The following is a 25159-nucleotide window of genomic DNA, read 5'->3' on the forward strand; positions in this document are numbered from 1 at the left end:
ATGGATAATCTTACCACAGCCTCTACTCGAGAAACTCATTCACCGAGGGTCACTGCAGATAAGGATGCAGAGAGAATTTCTGAGAATTTTATTCAAGTGGAACAAAAGGACTTGTCAGTCAATGGTGAAAGTAGACCAGAAGTCCATGCATTTAAGGATGAGAATGATGATGTAGCTAGTGAGGTAGACAATTATATGGATGCTCTTACTACCATGGAATCAGAAATGGAAACAGATTCGGATGGCAGAGCCAAACATGAGTTTGATTCAGATTTCAATTCAGCACATAAGGAAGCAGGTATTGAAACAACAGGACAGTTACATGAGAAGGATGGTCAGTGTTCGGACCTTGCTGATGCTGAAGCTACACACTGGCAATCATTTAGCTATGAAAGGAAGACTGTGTTTTTTAAATTAAACAGCAGTTTCGTAGCGCGCTGCGAAACTGCTGTAGGTGTTGTTTTTTAACGCAGACAAACAGTTTGATAAGATGATCGGAAATTTTCAAAGGAAACACCTAAGGGACATATAAGAGACCAAATGAAGCTATCACAGCCATTCAGATTATGACAGGTGTACCTTTAAAAAAGTGAAATGTTTTGACTCAAGTTTAAAGTTTTTGTTATAAAGTCACTTTATTACCGGTCATTAGGGTTTGGAAGGAGTTGCATACGAGGAGTTTTGGCTTGCACACCTGTCCATCGATGAAGCCTCCAACACATCAGGAACATGGTGGTGCTCTATATTTTTGGGATATTAAAGAGCTAAAGACATGCTGCTGCATATTCGAATAAGGGGTGGAAGACTGGAACCGAAAAACAGGGGATTTCTCCTAACATCACTGAACCATTAAAGCACTCAGCATCCAAAGCCAGCATGGAACATTGAATATTCATCTCAACCATCTCAGCCAAACTGAAAGGAGCCCAGGTGTCAGAGAACAAGGAGGAATCATTCTACGAGGAAGATAGAGTTAGAGTTATAGTCAAATTAGGATTCTTAAACACTACAGTTAGTTCCTGATTGTATTTATGAGTCAGTTCAATAGCAAATAGGTGTCATTAGTGGCAGTCATCGAGCTCCCCTCATGCTGGAGGAGGAAGCTCGAAGTAGTTAGAATAATGTTTCTATATATAGCTGAAACATCTATGTAATGAGGGTTGGATATTTTATAAAAACAGAGTGCTGTTTTGGCTTATGTAAAGAAAAGAATTCAGTAATATAAGTTATATGCTTTTCTTCTCAGGATTCATACAGCATTTCCATGTTCAAGATGTGTTATTTTACTTTGTCCTTCATGTCTTTTTTCAGTTGCTTAGATGAGTAATCACTCAGAATTCACTTATGCTGCTCTGACTTCCTGTACTCATCTATGAACTGTGGTTTTATAAGAGTTGTATTTTGAACATTTAAATGTCACATGCCCTGACTTCTATGTTAAAGCAATATCATTATTTACTGAGGTTTGATTGACTCCATAAGCCCAATGGAAACTTATGTAATATTTGTCCAGCCTTCATTATTTGCCAATGTTATTCACAAGAGTTAGCCATCTTACTGATAGTCAAAATCAATAATCCTTTGAGAGAGCCCTCTCAGGCTAAGGAGGCTAAGCCTTAGTCAAAAGATTGGTCTGAAATAGTTACTTGAAGTCTTCCTGGTCAGCAGCCTTCCAGGGCCTGATTTTGAGATAATAGATATCACCTGAACACCTTCAGTAGGCTCCAAGCAAAGCTTCCTCCCGGATTCGTTCCAGCCTCAAGCCTCCAACAAGAGCTCCTTCCAAGTCTTACTCAATGATGATATCAAGGATGAATGATCACCAATACACATGGAAACAAGGGTTTCCTATGCAAAATGGGGGAAGTGCAGAAAGCACCAAGGACTTCAGACCTGGTCTAAAGGGAAAATCTCAGCATAATAATCTTTCTCTCCTTTCTCTCCCCCTTTGGCCTTCCCTTTGATGTCTTTTTATACCATCTCCAAAGTAGTTTTTTAGTTAGGAGTTGGTTGGGAACAGTTGGGCCACGGGCACTAACAGGTGATCCAGCAGGTAAAACCCACGATCACCGCCCGAAAATAAGGAATTATATATATTTTTAAGTGTTTTAATACATACACGCGGGTTGGGTATACACTGACCCGCGTGTACACGCGTTTAACTCAGGGCAATGTCGCGTATAGGGAATAAAACACTGTTTTTTAAATTTTTGGACCAGGTCTGGAAGGAGGGGTTGCCCTAGGCCATGAGTGCAGCATCACAAACCATAAGAGTGAGATTTGGAGCTATAATAGATGCCCCCTAATGTATGAGGTTAGAAGGGGAACATGATGGCCGAAATATATTATGTAAGTACATGGAAAGGAACTCTGTCAAAAAACCGAGGAGGACTGCACCAGAATTCAGCCTGCCAAGCCACCGAAAGGAGATCAGAAAGAAACACTGTCTGAGGCGGGCATACCCATGCTCAGGAAAGGTAAAGCATGTCCGCATATCAAGTACAAGCGGATCCACTAAGTATACAAGTATAAATGACTGGAAGATACATAATGGATCATCTGATCATAATGAGCAAGTACATGTCTGAATATCACATATAAAACTGTCAATGATGCTGAAAGATGCAATGGATCACTCATATCAAAGACTGATCCCAAAAGGTACCAACTGAACATGATGGAATAGGATGGTACTACACTGCAAACTCAAGTGCCAGCATATAGAATGTCGCCATGACTGACTGCAACATATAAGGTGGAGTGGTATCAACTAGCAGCAACAGGAGCAACTGTCAAGTGAACCAATGAATGCTGATACAACCTGAGGTCTTCACCGACCGCCGTGGTACATTTCTACACCATGGGAATAAATGATCTGAAGTCGACCATGTGAGAAATCGTTTGATTACCGGTCATTGATGTATACCATTAACAAACGTGAGACTACTCACCGATAATGATAATGAGCGTCAAGGTACCCAGTACAATCTAACAAGTGTGAATAGATGAGCTGAAGTCGAAACACCTGTAAGAATCTATCGATCAGGAGACAATGATGGTTTCCCACTGTCGATAGCGAAGGATCTGCCACTAATGACTGCAAACCCCAAGGTACTGCCAAATGGACTCTAGATCTTTGCCCCAGAGCAATGAGTCGGAGTCGATAGGGAAAGATCTGCTAGAAGGAAGGCATTAAGGCATCCTCCATCAATCTAGCGCGAGTGTAACCCGTAGGCCAATAATGTGGAAGGAATCGGACGAAAAAGATGTAGTAACCCAACCGAAGTACGTTTCTGGCGTACACAAGATGTGGCTAGCGCACGGCAGAAACCCTCTGAACCAACCAATAATGAAAGTTGACACAGAGGCGAGGTATCCACCAATAGGGTCAAATGGAAACCAAGGTACTGCACGAATCCCAATGTGTGATAATGTATGCTGATGTCGAACACAAGGGAAACCACTCAGTCAAAGACCCATGATACTGATCGATGCTGAGCACAAGGTGACCTATCAATAATGAAAATAGGGCCAGGGTGCGGCTCTAAACCTGTCCTCAGAGCAAGGTGTCGTCGTCGATAAGGACAAGACCCGCCAGCAAGAAGTCAATGGGGACCTTCTCAAACCGGCACGAGTAAAGGACCAATATAACTGATGTGATGATAGACATGACACTGACAACCAGGGATGGCCGACTGAAAAATGAGTCAAGAGACACCGCAGAAAGGCCGACTCAGGCTAACTTCCCTTGAACAAAAGCACGACTCAATGTGACTATGTGGCAGCATATAATGAATCTGTATAAGTTCGTCATGCAGGAGGCACGAACGAACCCTCCATATGATTGGAAGAGATAACCAATTGGGGGAGAACTGACTCGATAACAAGGTTATGGCATACCTAAGTCAAACTAAATCCCACCCATGCGGAGGAGACTTTGCTTTGAGTGCTTTGTTCAAGGGCGACATGACTGACTCTAGCTGCCAACAATAAATGGAAATAATGTCCCTGTTCCCGCTCTTTTTGGAATATTTAATTTTTTTGTCTTTTTCTGATAAGCCGGAAAAAGAATAAAAGAATGCTATGGTACAGTGGAAAGAACGAGTGTCGGTGAAACAGATGATCTAGTTCCTGGGAAAGGAACGTTCCTATGCTCAATGCAGGGAGGTGAAAACTGGTCAGTGACACTCAGAGGTATGTTCCTTCCACAGATTTGGGTATGTCAAGCTGCAGAAGTCAAAGGTATGCAAGGTTGATTTTGCAGACGTCATGGTCAAAAGTTGGCTTAAACACGAGTCCAAGTGAAGCCGGCTCTAGGCCAAAAGGTGCAAATGGCCAACATGCAATGCAAAAGTACAACTCGACACTCATGGGAGCCTCTAGGGTATAAGGCCAGAACGAAGCGAAGAAGCAAAGAGGAATGAGTCTTCAACGCATAAGTCATGGCGGGACTACAGAGGACTCCCGAGCCTACTCAAAACGAAGCAGCATGGGCAAAAAATGTCAGTGAGGTGCTAACTAGGATGCCCATGTAAAAGGATGGCTCTACCATCGTGTCATGATTTAAAGAATCGGCGAGTGAAAATGGCTAACGCACCATAACACGATGGGGTCGACCCTATGGCAGATGTATCGGTCAAATGGAGGCTAGTATGCATAATGCAACGGAAAAGGGGTGTCCCTAACCTATATGCCAGTGAGAACACGATACCTGCCATGACGGGTCAGCAGTCATGGAACCGTCTCGAACCGTCAAAAAATGTCCAAAATGTCCTGAAAAACAACCTGATCTCGACATTCCAAGCTCCCAAGTTAAAAGTGACATGAAACCAAACAAAATAAAATTTTGAAAAAATTTTGCATTTTCAAAACTTATAAAAAGAAATTTTGGACTTACCATTTTCACCGTTTGACTTGGAGAGCAAAAATTGTGGAGCAAAAGGAGCAAACTTCCCTGTGACTTATTCAACCGTTCAAACTTGCCGAAAACTTCCAGGTAAGCACTAAACTTGTCTTGCAATTAATTGTGATAGTTTTTAGGAAGTTTAATTGATGTTTCACCGTTAGATTTTTGCAAAAAATTGCTCTGCGGCGTACACGCGGGTTGGCTGTATAGAACTCGCGTATACGACGGCCCTACACGCGACTGTATACAAGGGAACCCGCGTGTGCGCAGCAAACTAATTTTATACACAAAACTAACGGATGAAAATGATTTTTTCTTCCAGGATGACTCTCACATGGCGTGAAAGAGAGCACTCAGCTGTAGATAATGAAGTTATGAACAATGATGAGGCATTAGATGCCCTACGGGGATGCGGGTTGCTAAAATTCTTCAAATTTCCAAACATGAAAGCCAACACGCGTTTGCTCGAGAGACTCATTGATTATTGGGATGTCGATGAGGAAGCATTCATCATTGATCAGATGCCACTCAGGGTAGAAGTGGAAGATATATATTTCATCACGGGCCTTTCCCGGAGGGGAGAGGTAGTGCACTCCCGGGGCAGGACACGGAATAGCCTCAGTGTGGATGACTATGTACAGATTTACTGCCCGGGTCATCGGAAGGTCGGAAGTCAGATCTCTATCCCACATGTGGCGAGTTTGTCACTCAGGATAATCTTGTTCACCATAGGTCAAGTGAACGGATCATCCTCACTACATCAGCCGTCACGAGTAAACATGAGCGTGGCAGTGGACTGTCTCACTACAGTGTTTGACTGGTGCACTCCTCTCCTTGCCAACATGAAGGAACAACTTACTTCTATCAGGAGGGGACAGACCAAGAACTTTGGGTTCGGAACCATCTTATGTACATTCTTCTTCGAGAAGGTTCCCGCACTCCGCCCCAGGGTAGCAGTTTCCATCAGTAGTCCACGTGATCCACGCATGGGCCGGTGGGCTGACTTGATGAAACGTCTGGGGGGTGGGGAAGTCCCTAGGAATGCATTCGATGATGATTTATTTATCTGGTGGGAGCAGCAAATCATCGCCATAGATGATTACCCCTATGTCGGACTGGATTTCCGAGGAGATCCTGATCTAGTGTTACCACCGGATGTAGCATGGGGCGAGATTGGTAAGATTTTTGATTTTTTATGATTTTATGATTTTTTGGATTTTTCAAATATAATGATAAATTTTGAAAAATATTTTTTGATGAGATTCAAATGACTAATATGATGATCATGTTCCAGACATTGGGCCCGTGCGACCAGATGGATTCCCGCGGCATGGACGGCGTGGCCGAGGAGCCGAAGAGGCGGCTGCGGATGCGGAAAGGACCCTTAACAACGTCCAGCGACACTTGGCAAGACTGAGTTGCTAAGTACCGATGGCCGAGATAGAGGATCTTCCTCCGGATATGCAGCGTCATGTGGTTGGGATGCCACGTGACTGGGTTCGCGTCTTTCGGCGCGTGGCCAATGCTATAGTTACATGTTTAGCTGCTCATCCAGAGCCGAGGCGTTAGATATGCCTGACATGATTATGGGCATTTGAGTCCCAATTTTGTATATTTTTGGACACACATATGTACACTCGAGACGCTTTACGAGATATATATATATACAGTTTGACTTTTTGATGCATGATTTTATGATGATGAATGATTGATATGCCAATCTAATGCTTGATTAGCGATAGAATCAGCTAACCAATTTTGAGATCTTGGAATGTGCAAATAATTAATGTAAATAAATGATCTTTGCAACAACCTCACTCTTAAATATTGGCGATATAATAATGGATCTCTAACCCGATAAATGTTATTTAACTGAGACACTATCAATTGAGAATCAAGATATACTACCAACGAGTCAATCCCATAAGAGATTGCTTCGGATAATAAATTGATAACAACTGTATACTCGGCCATATTGTTTGAAGCAGGACCGATACACACGCCTCTTGATAACATCAACTGACCAGTTGGGTAATAAAGTACCCAAGCTGCGGAAGCAAGATTCCGAGTGTGCCGACTAGCACCATCGGCGAACCCAAAATAAACCAACTCATCCATCAACACCTGTGAAGGCAGACCAAAAAGTGCTGATATCAGAAAACGCTCGATAATATATGTACAAATATACATAAAATACAAAGAAGCCATTGCCTGGTAAAACTAAGCAAAATACTTCTTTAAATAAAGCCCATTTCGGGGCTCCGCCAGCTTGTTTCCTTCGAAATCAATTAACTCATACGATCCTTTTTCTAAGACTCGTTTGATAATGAAAGGACCGTACCACATAGGCTTGAATTTGCCTGCCCCCAAGGTGTCCTTATCTTGGTCATAGACCAAGACAAGGTCACCTTCAGTAAAGACACGAGGACGGACAGACTTATCATACTGAGTTTTGACCCTTTTCTTATGGGCCTCATTCATCGTGGCGGCATCTCGACGCTGCTCATCGAGATGTTCCAGGTGAACTAGGCGCTCCTCGAGGCTCGAAGTCTCAGGAAGAAGCTCAATAGCCAATTTTAGAGATGGAATTTCACATTCGACCGGAAAGATAGATTCCATCCCGTAAACCAACTGAAAAGGAGTAAAACCAGTAGCCATTTTGACGGAGGCTCGGTATGCCCAAAGAGCCGGATACAACATAATGTGCCAATTGGACCGATTTTTATCGATTGTCCGTTGGAGTATCGTCTTAAGAGTTTTATTGACCGCCTCGACCTGTCCATTGGCCTGAGGATAATAAGGGGACGAATGCTCCTGACGGAATCCTAATTTAAGAGCCAATTCGGACATTAGCTGATTTTGGAAATGACTGCCATGGTCAGTGACAATCTCCCTTGGGATACCGAATCTTGAGATAACCTGATTAAAAAGAAACAAAGCTGCCGTGTCACTGTCGTTCTTATAAGTAGGCATGGCCTCAGCCCACTTCGTGAAGTAGTCTACAGCCACGATAATGTACTTGTGATTCGCCACTGAAGGCAGATTACAAGTCGTAAAATCAATACCCCACTTAGTGAAGGGACCGACGGTGACAACGGGAAAAAGGGGAGCTGGATGCGCGCGCATCTTGCGAGTAAAAATTTCACACGGGTGACAGCGTTTTACCGCTTCCACACAGTCCTTAAAAAGTGAAGGCCAAAAATAGCCGGCACGTAAGATGCGCTGGGCTGTAGCAAGCCCTGATAGATGACCACCACAAGCTCCACTGTGGCAGTCATTAAGAACAGACTCTGCTTCCTCTAAGGTTAAACAACGTCGAAGAATTGAATCAACCCCTCGACGATATAATGTGTCACCAATGATAACATAGTTTTTAGCCAGGTGACGTAACTTGCGTCGTTCATCCTTGGAGAAAGTAGAGGGAAAATTCGAAGTCTGGAGATAAACAATGATATCTCCATACCAAGGGTCTTGTGAAGCGATGAGGAATATATGTTCGTCGGGTAAATTTTCCTCATAAACAATATCCTCTCCACAAGGAAGCTCAGAAATTAGCTCCGCAAAGACCATAGATTTCTTAGACATGGCGGACAAGAATTCGAGATCGAATTCTTGTAAAATGACTATCCATCTATTATATTTGCCCCCAATCACTCGCCTACTGAGGACAAATTGGAATGGATTAACCGCCGCTAAGACAAAAGTTTTGCGTAGCAAAATATAATGACGGAGCCTCTGGACAGCATGGATAGCCGCCAAGGCCAACTTCTCAACCGGAGAATAGCGGAGTTCAGGGCCTATTAAGCCTCGGCTCAAATAATAAATCACGTGCTCGACAAGAGCATCGTCCTCCTGAACTAGAACCATACCAATGGTAGATTCTGCTGCAGCGAGATATAAAAGGAAATCTCTACCATAATCCGGTGGACTCAAAAGCGGGGCAGAGACTAATGCCTTTTTCAAAGCATCAAACGACCGCTGCGCAAAGTCGTCCCATACAAATGGGACTCCTTTTCGTAGCAAACGCATGAACCCTTTAGTGATCTCGGCATAGTTTGCTATAAACCATCTTAAGAAATTAGCCTTCCCTTGAAGACTTTGAAGTTGACGAATTGAGGACGGGGGAGGCAACTGAACTATTGAGGGATCAACCCGAATCCCTTCATTGGACACAATAAACCCTAACAGCCGACCGGATGTAACCGCGAAAACGCATTTATTGGGATTCAACCAGATTTTATAGAAACGACATCGCTCAAAGACTAATCGAAGATGACTAGGATGATCAGTTCTCTTTCGAGAGCGAGCAGCGAGATCATCTAAGTATGCCTCGATGACATGTTTGATGTCGTGGAAAGCGTATGACATGGCCCGCTGAAAAGTGGCTCCAGCATTTTTAAGACCAAAAGGCATCTTTCGATATGCAAAGGTACCCCAGGGACATATGAAGGCTGTCTTATGTTGGTCTTCAGGACGGATAGAGATTTGATTATAACCCGAAAAACCATCCATGAAGGAAAAAATTTCATTACCCGCACACTCGTCGATAATCTGATCAATGAATGGCGTGGGGTGATTGTCTTTTGGACAAGCCTTGTTTAAGTCCCTAAAATCGATGCATAGACGGATTGTTCCTTGCTTTTTGTCCACAGGGACTGGATTCGAAACCCAATCCGTAAGAGGAACAGGGTATATAAAACCCGCCCTTAGCAGCTTCTCAACCTCAGCTTTGATAGCCGCTGCTTTCCTAGGGTTAACCGGCCGAAGCCTTTGACGAATCGGTTTTGCGTTTTCGTACGTCTTGATCTCATGTTGGACTATAGCAGGATCAATGCCGGGCATTTCCTCATAAGACCAAGCAAATACATCACGATATTCCTTGAATAGGTCGGTGTAAATTTGAATTTCTTCAGGGGAACACTCAATTCCGATGAAGATATTCTCGATGGTGTTAGGATCCTTAGAGATGTTTATAGGTATCATTTTTGAAATTACCGACATATTACCTTCGGCACGTGTGTGTGTTGGAGCCAAAGGGTTCGACACCGTACAAACATCACTACCAACGAGCTCGGAGAATTTAGATTCCACTTCCTGCAAAGGAGGAAGAAAATATGAACGATGGTGTAAGTCTTCCCACGGTTGATCTATACCCATCATTACTTCGAGGATTGCTTCTTCAGAAGGTAGAACCGAATCTAAGCAGTCCAAGGAAGAGGTAGAATCAAAGCTCCAAGCGGGGGCCACATGACCATCTAACTCCTCTTCGGAAAAAGGAGTAGAATGGTTATCTGCAGAGTCTACGATAGACTGATATCTAAGCTCAGCTGCAGATATAGGAAACGCCATTCCATTCACTTGTCCTACAACTAATGTGGTGGTCGGTGAAGGCAAGGTCCAAGGGTCGGAAAAATAATGAGTTCGAAAGAACTCTTCTCGAGAAGACTCCTTGGATGATGAAATAGCATTGATTCTTGCAAAAGGAGAGGGAAGATCAAACGTACCCATCAATGAGGAATACATCCCTACTCCTAAATTCTCAGTCAGCGGGCGAGGGTTATCCACCAAAGGAACAGTAGAGTCGGAGGTTGCTTGAGGATCGATTGGAGAATAGTCCATTTGATCAACCTTAACGATTTTCCCCTCATGAGGAAAGCAAATGACATGAAACAGAGTCGATACGACGGCTTCCATCTCGTACACCCAGTTCCTTCCTAACAGGAGATTATAGTCTAGGTTAGCATCTACGACTTCAACTTCGATATTAACGACCTTCCCTCCAACACATATAGGAAAGGCCGGGATAATCCCATGCGGCTTGTGAGAATGGCCATCAAATGCAGTTAAGACGGTTGGTGAAGGAACAGCCGAAGGTGAACCAATAGCCTTCCAACATGACATGGACATGACACATGTGGAAGCTCCTTCATCTATAACGGTGCGAAAAATATTGATTTTCTGGTATGTAGACTTTATCCGAAAAGCCATGTGATGAGGGAGTCTCTTTTTGACATTTGACATGTCAAAAGAGAGCACTAAAGAGTTAGCTGGATCGACTGCTCCAATGGCGGAGAGTAAAGCACTTCTCTGAGACGGACACGACTGGAGAACCTCCAAAGCGGACATAGCACACGGGCTTTGAGCCAAATCCTCCACAATGGAGTAATTTTGGGCGGCCCTAGCATTAGGGTTAATCGTCGCGTGTTTGGCGGAACCTTTCGGTATCCTAGGTATAGTCTCAACAGGAGGTCGCTCAATATGAAGGTCATTACCTCCAGGAACCGTTTTATCCTTAGATGTTTCAGCTTCACCATAATCACGTGACCGAGTAGTCACGTTAACATTTGAACCCATCATAAAAACATTTGATGGTTTTTCCCCTTCCTGGTTGCCCCCTGAGGAGGTCCCAGGATTCGAATTCGCGCCAGCAAGAAGTTGCTGCCCTTGGGGAAACGGGTTAGTTAACACAGCTTGCGAACTAGAAGTCCCTTGCTGTCCTAACAGGCGCTGAGCATCTTCAATTCTAGGGCAGAGATGAGTTAGATGGTCCCCGCTGCATAACTTGCAAGGGAACTTAACTTTCTTTCTCGACTCACCTTTACCACCACCAGCGTTGTTGCCAGATTTATTTGCATTGGGCTTCCCATCCGAATTCTTCTTCTTACCACGTCCTTTCTTTTTCCCATTGGAATTTTGATTTCCTTTGGGGTTATCGGATTGGACGGCGTTAATGGAAGAATTTTGGGAAGCGGGAGGATTAGACAATGTGACTTGGTTGTTAGAAGCAGTTTGCAAAGACAACTGCTGCAATTGATTCAACAAGTTCACTGTAGATGTGTCTACAGACCCAACGATACCGTCCGCGTGTGGACCTGGCTTCGGCTTAGCTAAATCAACCTTAGATCCAGGAGCATCTGGCAAGTACTTTTGGAGGATCCCAGACTGAGAGTAAATCAATTCTAACTGTTGGGCCCTGAAAATGGCTTGCTCCTCAGAATAGACCCCAGACATGGAGACATCCTTGGAGATCTCAGGTTGCAAAGACTTCAAAAACCACTCTAGACGGTACTCCGGAGGGATTTCGGCTTTGATGAACCTCTTTCTCCGTCTCCATTCCTGAATGTGGTCAGAAATGTGGGTTGCCTTATCCTGACGAAAAGTGGCCAGAAGTTCAGTTCCGACATCATAGCGGACAGGCAACTAGAAGTGATTTAAGAAGATATTGGCTAAGTCAGCGAACGATGTAAAGCTGCCCCCTGGCAACTCTATGTACCATTTAGCCGCATTACCAGTCAAGGTGCGCTGAAACAGTCTCAACCTAATCGAATCCTCGATGAGGGAGTTGGATGAGCACCACAAATGGAATGTGGTTACATGATCGCCTGGATCTTCACCACTCTTCCCTTCGAATTTTGGAATGTCCGAAGGAAGTTTGGTTGGGACCGGAGGCCAGGCTGGATTATATCTGATTGGGTCATTTGTTAGCTTAGTAAGATCTGGCAAGTTTAACGTTGCCAGAAATGGAAGCCTCGGAGGACCTAGGGGATTCCACCCAGACTGGGCAGAACTCCCAAAGTTCTGAAAAGATTGTCCTGGGATTTGGGAGGCACCAGGCTGCCCGAAGTGACCAGTAGAACCGGCTGAACCAAAAGGCAAGCCTTGTGGTCTAGCAAAATTCGGAGTTTGACCAACTCCTGCCGTATAACCTCCATAGCCCGCAAAGTTTCCTCCTAAAGAATGGTAAGGAGTTGATAACCCCTGATATGGGTTCCAAGCCGAAGCAAGGGGAGGAATACTTTGAAACGAACTAACCGTGGTGTACGGCCTATTCCCTTGTTGGCCGATAAATGGATTCCCAGTTCCTGCGCTACTAACCCCAGGGTTATTCCAACCTTGGAAAGGATTGCTGCTTTGTCCTATTGAAGAAAAAGGCATGGATCCTACCGTCGGGTTGGAATGTGGTATATGACCACTTCCAAAAGGAAAACCCTGGAATGAAGCCGATCCGCCCATCATGGACGTAGCGGCACTAAGCGGAACCGATGGAATACCCTGTGATTGGGTGCCAAAAAGGAAGGAACCAGTACTAAAAGCATTGGTTTGGGCATTTCCACTCGTGGACGGAATGGAGGTAGACCCAATTAAAGACGTGCTAGCAAAAGATCCGAACAAGGAAGCGGAGGGGATGGAAATGGTTCCTCCCCCTTGCACCGATGTTGGGGTTTGCATAGTCGCAGCACTTGTAGAAACCATGCTTCCAGTAGTGATCATAAATGGTAAGCGCATAGCGTAACCTGGACTCGATGGCCTATGTGACGGAGTCCCAACGTATTGCAATACGTCTGGATAACTAGATGGTAGTGGAGAATTTGGAATCACTAATGATTCTGAAAGTTCTTCTACCTCTACGTTATTCTCCGCTTGAAAGTGAACTCGAGAAAAGACTGGAGTGTCCCTCTTTTGCTCAGAAGTGCCAGGCCTTGCTTGGCCGCTAATAACCCCGAGAGGAGGATCAATCCCCGATGTGTCAACTGGCGTGGGACGGACCCTACCGGTAATATCCCCTCTGCGCCTTCTAGGAGAAGGCTCTAAACTAGGTGGCGAGAGACCACGAAGTCTTCGAGACCGTCTTGGAGACCGGTCAGCCACTTTGAATTTCTTGTTATGATCTAACTAAAGACTCAAAAAATTAAAAGCTAAGCCGACTAGGAGCACAGAGCACACAATATAAAGTTCCTAAAGATACAGCCAGTCAAACAACTTCCAAGTATTTCCACTTCGGGTGATTAGGACCGGACACCAAAATACGAGAAAGTGAATCAGAGGGCCTTCCAAAGATAGTCTGGGATGATGAGGGCCCAGTCCTATCAGTGAAGGTATCAGAGGAAGTTACGTTGACCTCCTAACAATAGCCTGCGCTGGTGCAAGCCCCCAAGCTTCGCAAGGGTGCCCTCCAGTAGTACTATCGAGAGTGATGCAACGTCGACCTCAGGTGCCACGAGATTCCCCTCCGCAGCCACCTATGCAGATCCCTAGGAGAGGCAACTATGGGTACCAACTCGTCGCAGAAGCCAGGCGGAACAGTCGTGAGGTAAGTTCAGACAAGTAGGAGAGGGGGTATCTCTCTTCCCTGTCTTCACAGACCCTCGTGCTTAACTCCCAGATCCGGAGCTTTCCTGGTCTTCCTAACGCTATTGGATTTACTCTCGTTAATCAAACTCTTATGTTTGACGTTTTATGTGGCCTTGGAGAGTTAACTCTCCACTCGCCTAATCCAAGGCCCTAAAATCCTAAACTTGTTGGTGTAACTGACTAAAACAAAAAAGTTCTAGTGGATTTTAATTTAGCGCTTGATTTTATTAGGCTGTTCTTTAAGTCACAAGGTAATGGAGATGAAACTTGTGGTGTTTTTATGGACGCAAAAGAAATTAATGAAACTTAGCTACATGCACATGCACTTTTGTTTTCGATGAAGAGCAATTTCTATGAGGTTCAGAGGTACTTCTAATATAAACAAATTTTCTTTTTCTTTTCAGACTCCACACTCACAAAAACTAACAAAACTAAATATGCCTAAAAAGAGATGCAAATCTATCCTAATGCAAGAACTATATGTGGATGCAAGATTCAAAGACTACTCTAAAAACAAAGAAGGAAAGTTGCTGCTTTACCAAATTTTGTCTTGCCACTAAAATGTTTAGATAGAAGATGATGTGTTACCAATCATTTCGTCCAAACAATAAAAACAAGTTTTAAGATAAAAACAAAGCACTTTCACTTCGCAAAAAAGGAAATCAAATGAAAAGTAAGTTTAAGAAAGCGAAACTCAAAAACTTTCAAAAGATTTTCTTTCAATCAAATCAAAAAGTCTTTTTCAAAGGAAAGCTCTCAAAAATACTGACACCAATGATTGATAAATAGGCAACCAAACACTTTTGTGAATTGACACCTTTCAAATGATGAAAACTCAACAAAAATAAATGTGTTTGAAATCGCTTTTGACAATCAGAGGTAGCAATGAAAGTCCAAAAGATCAAAAGACAAGTTTCAAGAAAATGATAACAAACAACTTTCCCGAAACGAAGGAGCAAATGGTCACAAAAATGATTTCGTTAAGCAAACAAAAGTGTCATGAAAGCAAAATGGACACAAAGATTGAATCCAATCTTCCTACTCTGCCGAAACAGAGCAATCAAGATTCTTAAACAGAAATCTTGTGTGTCAAAAATCAATGACGCTTGCAATCAACGAAAACAAGACTAATACTCCTTATGACTAGAGAGAGTTCAGAACAAGATGCCCCCTGTTAAACAGAGGACTGTTACTGGAAAATGACTGCTTGAAACTGACCCAAACCACCAGACAAACATTCAACAAAAAGAAAATTTATAAATCTTGAAAATTATGTAATATACGCGCCTGCAATTATGTGCAGAATGCGTGTACACGCGACTGTAACTAAGGAAACCTGCGTATACGCGGGTTCACTTAGTGAAACTTGCGTATATACGCTTCTGTAATCCAGAAAAAGAGCGTATCTGAAGTCTTTCAAGAAAAATAAAAAACACAGATTGAAAAACTGGAAAAGCTTGGAGTTCAAGAACAGATCAGACAGTCAGAGCCAACAAACAGAGGGCTGAGCCTTGATTGGCTTGAAGACTACCCAAACTAGGAACAACAAGAGTGTTGTCCCCAGCGGAGTCGCCAATTTTGGTTGAAGGGAAAGTACCCCTAGGGTCCTTTGGGCTAAGACTCTACCAGACTGAAAATTGCTTATTCAAAGAAACACACACACACAACCATTCTTTTTACTTTTAAGCAAATTCTAATGTTAAGGGTACGTACCTAAGGTCCTACGTTCGAGAAGGCCTTTAGGGTCCAAACCCTTCTTGGAGTTCCCTTCTTCTTTCTTTGACCTGCAAGACAAACAAATCAAAGAACACAACAGTACATGTACGAATACTTATGTATAAACCATCTTTATGCTATAAAGTTAGTTATAAAAATCTTTAAGTAACTACTTGCATAAGAATTCAAAACAAGAATCTCATAAGCATAAAGAAAGATTGTTTCGGGAACAAAGACGTGTTTCTTTATATATAAAGGCAAATAAAGTACATATAACGGAAAGCTATCACCTGAACATCTTCAGCAGGCTCCAAGCAAAGCTTCCTCCTGGATTCGTTCCAGCCTCAAGCCTCCAACAAGAGCTCCTTCCAAGTCTTACTCAATGATGATATCAAGGATGAATGATCACCAATACACATGGAAACAAGGGTTTCCTATGCAAAATGGGGGAAGTGCAGAAAGCACCAAGGACTTCAGACCTGGTCTAAAGGGAAAATCTCAGCATAATAATCTTGCTCTCCTTTCTCTCCCCCTTTGGCCTTCCCTTTGATGTCTTTTTATACCATCTCCAAAGTAGTTTTTTAGTTAGGAGTTGGTTGGGAACAGTTGGGCCACGGGCACTAACAGGTGATCCAGTAGGTAAAACCCACGATCACCGCCCGAAAATAAGGAATTATATATTTTTTTAAGTGTTTTAATACATACACGCGGGTTGGGTATACACTGACCCGCGTGTACACGCGTTTAACTCAGGGCAATGTCGCGTATAGGGAATAAAACACTGTTTTTTAAATTTTTGGACCAGGTCTGGAAGGAGGGGTTGCCCTAGGCCATGAGTGCAGCATCACAAACCATAAGAGTGAGATTTGGAGCTATAACAGAGGGAAAATTAAAGGACATAAGAGGCCAACACATAGCTTTTAAAGTGTAATTGAATAGCTCCTGGATTGAGTTACTCAATATTTACCCCCTATGATGAATGACCTTGGAAGGAAATTTAAATTTTCTTGTTCTGTTAGAGATATGGATGCTGATGAGATTCCATTAGAGGAGAAAGGAAAGGCTATTGTTAGAAGATATAACTTAGAAATGGATGGAAAAGCTTCATTTTCTTTAGTAAGAGAAGATTTTATTTTCAACCTACTAATTGGAACAGTTTTGATGTATCCATCAACAATAAATATTATTCTTTGTCATGATGCTGAAAACAACCATCTTAGAGGATCTACAAGGAGGAGACAATGGCATGGAACACAGTGGACCTTTATACCATGTTCTTCATAGGTTTACTCCATCTTATAGGATGCACATAAAATAAACAAAGACAGATAATGAATGGAGGAAAAAATTCTCAAGTACAGTTAGACAATTTTGGCAGTATGCATTCGTTGAGCTAAGGACAAAAAACACTATTTTTAGAGATTGTTAATTCACTCAGTGCTTTTATATGTATTCATGTATATGGCTACAAACCTCTAGAATGCCAAATGAATTCATTAATAATTGGTAAATGATGTTCTTGCAATGCGCTCAACTTCAAGGTAAAATATTTCAACAGAAGTGTCAAAAACATTAATTGATGTTGGAGTGATTCGGGCCTTGTCCTATACACTTAAGAATCTAAATTTAGATCATCCTAAGTGTGTTAAGATTTCAAATGGCATTGCGAAGGCCTTATATCCCTTAACTATAGAATCAATATCAATCCATGAATATGCTCAACACAAAAATAAAAATCCTGGAGCTTCAGGCTCCATTGTGCATCAACACTAGAATGAAAGAGAGAATGAAGAAGCATAATCAATAGATGCAATTGCTCATTCTCAGAAATAGAGTCTAACCAAATGGAATTTTCCCATGATGCAATGGCATTTGTTTGAAGTGTTGAATATTTGAGAATTGGAGAGGAGTTTAAACTTTGTGAATGAGGGTGTTGACTAAGATGTTGGTGTGGTTGCAATATTTAGCATTGAACATGGTTGGAAAGATAGTTTAGTAGATGAGGATGAAGAAGTGGAGATGAGTGGGGATGGTGGAGAAGAATCCGTAGAAGATGAGGATGAAGAGGAAGAGGACAAGGAATGAAATGAGCATGATGTTAATCACTTGTCACATTTAGATGCTGACCATTTTTACCATGAAGTTAATGAGCTTGGTGAGGATTCAAAATATTCTATTGATAACATTGGCAAGGGTCCTGTCTATCCATGAATTCTCTCTAAGAAAAATTTGCTGGAAAAAGAAAAGTTCTTCCCTCTAATCAAGGGGAGGTAGATTGTACAAAACATACCTCTGGTCCAATTGGGAAATTGGGTAAAGTGGTCAAAGAGATGGTTTCTGATGCACCAACAGAAATGGTTTGTGTTTCAGGAAAGAGGATAGAACATGGCTAAATGCATCCAAGATGAGTAAAGATGATCATGAGCTACAAGTTCAAACACATTGAAAACATGTAACTTTGAAGGTGAGAACTCAGAGGATTTAAACTATTATTGGCAAGGGTTTCATGTATACACACATGCACTCTCAACAAAATATTGCTAGAAAGAGAAGGGTCTTCCTTCCAATCAAGGGGTGGAACACTGTACAGAACAGATACTAGTCCAATTGGGAAATTAGACGAAGCAGTCAAAGAGATGGTTTTTGATGCACCAATAGAAATGGCTTATGTTTCAGGAAAAAGGATAGAAAATGGGCTAAATGATCCAATATTATGATGAGAAACAAGTTCAACCGGGTGAAAACTTGTACTTTTGAAGGAGATGGTAAGTGCACTAGCGACACTAGAATACTAGGCTGAATGAGGAGCTTAGTACTATATTTCCTAGTCTTTAGGACACAAGCTTACATGCTATTCATGGAAAGCATGTTACACTAATGATGAAGGGAACTTGATGAGGCAATGAATCTACCAACACTTGAGTAACAAACATGAAGACTTTATTAATTACTACTGCAAACTAGCAGTTAAAGTACACAACTAGGTATTTCAACAAAGTAGGCTAGAATACGATTTTCATCTATAGTTTGTCTTCAACATATATATTATCCAATGCATTCCATATACATTAGTATTTTTTTCTATTTCCTTGAATCTTTGCATATTCATGATCTCATCTATGACCATTATATTTTATATGTGAGTGTGAAGAATAGAACATGAAGAATATTTAGCAAGAATTCACTAGATAATGTTTGTTCCTCAACATAATAGTAACTCATAGAAATACACAATCATGAAAAGTTATTGTTCAGTGTTGGACATGGTTCCAGACTAAAACTCCACTTAATCCAATGTTCCAACTACCCTTAGAAGTGGGTTACCATGTGCATTGATTCACAAGCACATATGAGTAAAATTCATAATATGATTAAATAGAATTTGGACTCTATGGGTCATGAGGTAACTTATGTTAAAGAAGTGGATGGAAACAATACTTTAAAATAAATGTTTTGTTTTAAAAAATATAGCATCACTTTGTTTAGGTAACCATACTACTTTAGTTGTAAAAAATGAACAAAGTAATAGTTTATTTCAATGGACAAAGTAACTCAACTTTGTTGCAACAGGTGAATGCCCAAGCTAGGTAGACATCTGGGAAGAAATATTGTTTTCCCTTTACACCAGTATTGTAGCTAATGGGTCAAAGTGTATCAATTACAATGATGTATGTATGGATATATATATATATATAAAGAAAATGGCAGCAGAGAACAGAGACAACAAAAATTTCTCTAATTTACCCTAGGGCTCTTCAAAAAATCATGTCAGTTGGTTTCATCCAACAACCTGTGCCTCATCTGGTTTAATGGAGATGTATAAAAATGGAACATTTAGTGGCACTGAATTAATGTTTATAGGTTCACAACCCATTGAAGGTAGCACACATATGCATGAACAAATCATAAGTTTAGTTAAAACTATGCCTCTTGTTCCAAAATTCATTCCTTCTATGCATCTTAAATCAAATGGCTCTGTGGAAATTCTACCCCTCTTGGACAGTCCCTGGTAAAGGTAATAATATTTCTCTAGAATCCTCTCTTTTTAGAACAAAATCTCTCTTCCAAGATACACCATTGCCTGAAGAAAAAGAGAATGCATTACCATGTACAATTGGTTACAATGACAATCTAGGAGCATATTTTATTGTTCCTCTTGCTTCTCAGAGTACAAGGTTTGTAAAGGGATTCAACTCTACGAAAGGCTTAAGATCATATAGGCCAACACCCACTAGTACGTGTCTAAATAGATAAGAAAGATATGATATTGATATTTATCCTCAGAATGGACACAAACGCCTCCAATCCCCTTCGGTGTTGGGATATAATCACAGACAAAACTAAAAAAAGAAACGAAAGAAGACAAAATCACTGAACACAAAAAATGTGTAATCTACTTTATGCAACAAAAAGGCTTGCAATGTGTAAATATGCACACTGAATCAGAATCCAGATGAAATCAATATAGAAGAAGAGGAAGGATACAATTTTGGTTATGATCATTTGGCTTCATCTCATAGATCTTTTCCATATAGTGATAGAAAGATAAGTATGGTAATCCCACAAGTGCGAGAATTACTTGTTCAGAAGGATTCTTATGTTGGTGAGCTTGCCAATAGAAATGTGGACAATCTGGACTCTGTGGGATAGAGGTAAATTTTGTTAAATAAGTGGATGGAAACAAATACTTTAAAATAAATGTTTTGTTTTCAAAAATATAACAAGACTTTGGTTAGTTAACCATACCACTTCAGTTGTGAACAATGGAAAAAGTAAAAATTTATTTCAATTGAAAAAGTAACTTAGATTTGTCGCAGTAGGTAAATTCCCAAGCCAAACAAACATCTAGGAAGAAAAAATATTTTCCCTCTGCACCAGTGATGTGGCTAATGGTAAAATGTGTATCAATTCTAGTGATATGTGCAGATAAAAAGAACATGATAGCAGAGAACAGAGACAACACAAATTTATCTAATAACTTTTTTGATCAACTTCCTCAGTAGGATTGCTGCTCATATAAGAAATTTGTAGATTCCTTTCTATTGATGCTTGAAATTCACATAGAACTACATCATTTGGCTTCTGAATTGTTTTAAACTAACTAAGTATCATATCTAAGCATTTCTGGTCTGGACACCTAGCTCTTGAGCCTGATGTCACCCCTCATGTTTTATCGAGATTTGTAAAAGAGTCATAAAACTATTGGTTTATGATTTTTAGAGGGTATATATCATCCGCTTGAGTTTTTTTATGTTTGTCAAATAACATACCATAATGACATAATCATTTTAGTAATTTGAGGGAAAAAAATTCCTAGAGCCTTGTTGTGCACCAATACTACTGGAGTAGAGAAAGAACTTTAAATAGGTTGAATTATACCAGCCTTTAGCATTTCTGCAACCATACGTTCAATTTCACTCTTTTGTGCAAAGGGATATCTGTAAGGCTTGATGTTTGGAGGAACACTCCTGGAAAATGAATAGCATGGTCATGATCAAAAATAGGTGGGAGGAGTTTGGGAATCTCAAATACCTTGGAATGATTATCCAAGACTTTTTGGAGATCTGGAGAAATAGATGATTTCGACGTGGGAACCTCTAGTGAACATAATTGTGCAATTATGCCTCTTTGTTCTTTCTTTAGAAGATTTGTCATTCCGTTAGAGATGATTGTCTTTCTTGGTTTCCCTGTGATACTCCTTAATTCAACTTCCTTTCCTTCCAAAGAAATTTTCATGAAAAGTTCTTGAAAATTAAAATTTGTTGTACCCGAGGATTGTAGCCATTGGACTCCTAGTAAAACATCAACACCACCCATTGGAATGGAAAGAATTTGGATATTCAATACATATTATCCCATGGATAGATTGATATTATGGCACTTTCCAGAGAAATTTATGGTTCCTCCACTTGCGACCATCACTTGAAACTCTGGTGCTGGATATAGGAAGCAATTCAATTCCTTGGATATCTTACAATGAATAAAATTATGGGTACTGCCCAAATCAATCGACACTATTACCTTTTTCTTCTTGATATGTCCTTCTATCTTGATAGTTTGAGGAGTGGTAATTCCGGCCAATGCATTACAAGATATTGTAGGATTAATTTCTTGATGCTCGATGTGATCTTTCGCTTCTTGAACGTTTTTCTTCTTGATATGTCCTTCTATCTTGAGAGTTTGAGGAGTGGTAATTCTTTCCAATGCTTTACAATATATGGTCGGATTCATTTCTTCTTTCTTTGGGGTTGGTTCCTAGTGTATATCCTCTTCTTTTGACGTTTCTCGATCCTTTTCTTCCTCCTCTTAACAATCAATGTAAAATAATTTCTTCTCAACACACTTATGACCTTTAATATATTTGTTATCACAATTGTGACAAAGCCCTTTTGCTCTTTTTTCTTCCAATTGTTGTGGTGTCAACCTTGTAGGTTGTGGAAGGCTAGGAGAAACAACACTTCCATCTTTATAGTTGTGAGGGGTAGACATCCTTGTTGCCATAATTTTTCTTTCTACTTTTCTTTCCAACCTAAATGCCTTCTCCAATGAATCAGGTTCCCAAAGAAAAACCTCATGTTGAATGTTATCCTTTAAAGTCCCTATAGAGAGATCAATCCTCTGCTTCTCTGGAATATCATTTTCCCTTATATTCAATTTTTAAAAGTCCTCAATGTGCTCTACCATTAACCACTTTTGTTTGATATTTATCAATTGGCTAAAGAAGGCGTTTCTCTTTGTATCCTCATAATGTGCTATCAATTCCTCCATGAAAATTGACCACGTAACAAGTGGTTTACAATAACAAAGCCCTATATACCATAAAAATTGATCCAGTTCTAAATATGAAGATGCAATACGTACCTTTTGTAATAGTTCCACCTCATGTAGATCAAAATATTGCTCCATCTGTAGTATCTAATTTACCGGATCCTTGCCATCAACTTCCTCATATCGCGTTTTCTTGATTTTAGGAGCCCAGTCTTAAAACGACTGTAATTCCGTAATTTCAGATCTCCAAGTTCTGAAATTACATCTTACAGTAGACCTCTGCATTCTGTTTCTAGCCCCACAAGTCTAATCAAGATTGGATTCTGCAAGGAAGAGTTATGTCAAATCTCCCATGATGACCTGATTATAGATTGGTTCAGTAGAGCACACTTGTAATACGTGGCACTTGTTACTTTTTCAACCTTAGGATCTGGAAAATATGCACAGAAAACTACAAGTTGGCCTCTTTCTGTAACTTCTTACAAAATTTTAATCTGATGCTTAGAGAGAAAGTTATGACGATTGTCCTAAGGTCACCTATTTAGAATGTAATTTTGGAGTCTGCAAAAACCCTAACTTCCTCAGATTATCTCTCCACAAATATAGCGAGTTGAGATCTGAAATTTGGACTCAAGCCTCATCAAGATTTTAGTTCAAATGAGTTTTACTTTTAGGGTCTGAACCTTCGTAGAAAAAATATTATAGCAAAATTTCCACGAGGACATGTTTGAGATGAAATTCTGGATCTTGCGAAAACCCTATATTCCGCAGATCATATCTCCGAAAATATAGCAAGACAAGATCTGCAATTCGGACCCAAGGTTTAGAGCAATTTCTTCTCAAATGGGTTTAGTTTTTAGCTTTTGACACTTTGTAGCAAAAAAGGTATAGTGAAAATTCCACAATGACCTGTTTGGAGTAGCGAAACCCTACAATCCAAACCTCTGATACCAAATGTTATGAAACCAGCTCACAAAAAGATAGAAAAAATAGATAAACACCTTAGAAATAAGCCTCTTCGAGGGGGAAACCTCCTTTATATATATAGGAGTCTAAGGGGTCATATTATAATCAGAGCCGACATAACAATAATAATGTAAGGGCACAATAATAACAATAGTGGGCTTCTATGGGGCACAATAATAGCAATATGGGAATTACATGGGCAAAATGATATAATAAGGGGGTTTTACTAATAACAATAAGGGGTTATACTAGTAGTATAGGGACCTAACAAATGACTTCCTTTAACCACAATCCACTACATAAACTAAGTTAATTCATAAAATCTCATCTTTCTAATAATAACATAAACTAAGCTAAGATCATAAAATAACATACCCATGTTCCCTTTCTAGGATGGTCTGGTGTTTAAACTAAATGGAGATCTACACTTCTATAAATCCACAGGTCCAACAACTCCGTAGTCACTAAAAAAATTAAGCGCATCAATTACATACATAAATCCTACATAATTAGCACTGAATCTATAAAGGGATGACTAGCCCTCGTTGTTTATTCAGTCCAAGCAACTATGGAGAGATAACCATAGTTGCAGGAGGAACTGATCAGAATTTCATTGTTCTCAAGTCTACCAAACTTTACAACTTTGAGAAAGGCACATGGGAAGTCTGCCTGACATGCATTATCCATGGAAACTTTGTTCAGGGTTTTTCATGGATGGTAAGTTTTATGCCATAGGAGAAATTCCAAGCCCCACAGTTTCCCTAACATGTGGAGAAGAGTATAATCTTCAAACAAGGACTTGGATAAGGATACATGACATGTTCCCTGGAGGGAACAATGTGACTCATGCTCCCCCATTAGTTGTTGTAGTCAATAATCAATTATATGTAGTTGAGCATTATAGAAATGAAGTTAAGAAATATGAAGTTAAGAAAATTAACAAGGAAAATAACACATGGGGTGTTGTGGGTAGGTTTACTATGAGGGAAGATTCAATGAATGGTTAGGGTCTAGCATTCAAGGCCTGTGGTAATGATATTGTAGTAATCAGTGGGAAACGAGCACCTGAAGGTGAATACGTTATAGTGAATTCATGGAGGCCTACCTCTGATGCTAGGAGGCCAATAGACTGGAAAGTTCTTGTAGTCAAGTGGCACACTGAAGTGTTTGCTTACAACTATGTAGTAATGATTTGATGAGTTGGTCATTATTCTTAGTCTCGTCAATCTATTATTGTTATGTATTTGTTAAAGTTTATACCTATCCCAATGATTCATTATAGAATGAGTCAATGCTATATGACCTTGCTTAACCATATTTTTTGCAAGAAGGTTCCCATAATTACCAAATCCAACTATACCAATCTTCAAATTATTATTAGTTTCAAAGTCTTAACTTTCCTTGGACTCATTATCAAAAGGGTGAGAAATATCCAATGCTTTAATCTTCATATGTCTAAGAAGGGAACTATATTCTCCATTTTCTTTCTTCCTAACAGAAAACAAAGAAGTTGATCTACTATAGCATATTTGTATTAGCATCAAGGGTTTTTTGACACTAAAGCAAGGGTGTGAAGACTGAAAACAAATAGCTAAAGGTTTAACTGAGGTGGCCATGCATTGAAATTAAGACATCTCCAAGATTTTGGTGTACTTCACTGCAGTTTGGGAT

At 40.6% G+C, this 25159-nt stretch overlaps 1 pseudogene; it reads left to right on the forward strand.

Annotated features, from left to right (window-relative positions):
* Positions 1-24684, forward strand: LOC149226795 (F-box/kelch-repeat protein At5g60570 pseudogene; annotated as a pseudogene).
* The last annotated feature ends 475 nt before the right edge of the window (positions 24685-25159 follow it).

Source organism: Pinus tabuliformis, chromosome J (genome assembly GCF_031772625.1).
Source record: "Pinus tabuliformis cultivar Carrire ecotype Pingquan chromosome J, CPIR1, whole genome shotgun sequence".
NCBI lineage: Eukaryota > Viridiplantae > Streptophyta > Pinopsida > Pinales > Pinaceae > Pinus > Pinus tabuliformis.